We start from the raw sequence: 828 nt of genomic DNA on the forward strand, positions 1-828 counted from the left end.
TGCAGTAGCCAATCAGCGTGTTTGATACTAAGACTGCAGTAGCCAATCAGCGTGTTTGATACTAAGACTGCAGTAGCCAATCAGCGTGTTTGATATTAAGACTGCAGTAGCCAATCAGCGTGTTTGATACTAAGACTGCAGTAGCCAATCAGCATGTTTGATACTAACAGGAGGAAATCATTTTGATAAAAGCATTTTTATAAAAGCATTTTAAAAGGCCATGTTTTAATACGTTTTTTTTATACTTTTGTATACTGCCTAGTCAATAAAGTGTGTATTTTTTAAATGCTGATTTTTGTGAGTGGTTTGTGTTGTACGAGGTCTATGAGTGGTCTTTGTTTTAAATGATCTGTGTTCTATTGTCAACAGTCTTCCAGGACGTTAGCTGACTCTCAAACCAACATTTCAACAACTAACCGTGGAGATTGACTCGATTCCTGGGAGCAAGAACGCGCAAACCGATCGGTAGAGTTATCCAAAACGTTCGGTTTGAGATTTTACCCGTTAACTCACAGGTTTGATGAATTAAGCATATAGAATGAATGAGTTCAAMCCTCATTTACAATACACACACAATAAAACGTTTYGAATGAATGAGTTCAAMCCTCATGTATGATAAAGTTCATAAAGCTCTATCTCTGTCGTATTCAAAATGGCCTCTCTCTAGACACACACTTTCTGAGCTCCAGTACCGACAGCACTGATTGTGATTAACACGCCATAAAACATCAAACCGTAGTGAAGCCCTCATCTTACCAACTCCACCACTGATCCATCAAGTTTATTATTGAATGAGGGAAGATGCAAATATCTCCAACTGTTCTCTCT

This window comes from Salvelinus sp. IW2-2015, unplaced genomic scaffold, assembly GCF_002910315.2.
Source record: "Salvelinus sp. IW2-2015 unplaced genomic scaffold, ASM291031v2 Un_scaffold3747, whole genome shotgun sequence".
Classification (NCBI taxonomy): Eukaryota; Metazoa; Chordata; class Actinopteri; order Salmoniformes; family Salmonidae; genus Salvelinus; species Salvelinus sp. IW2-2015.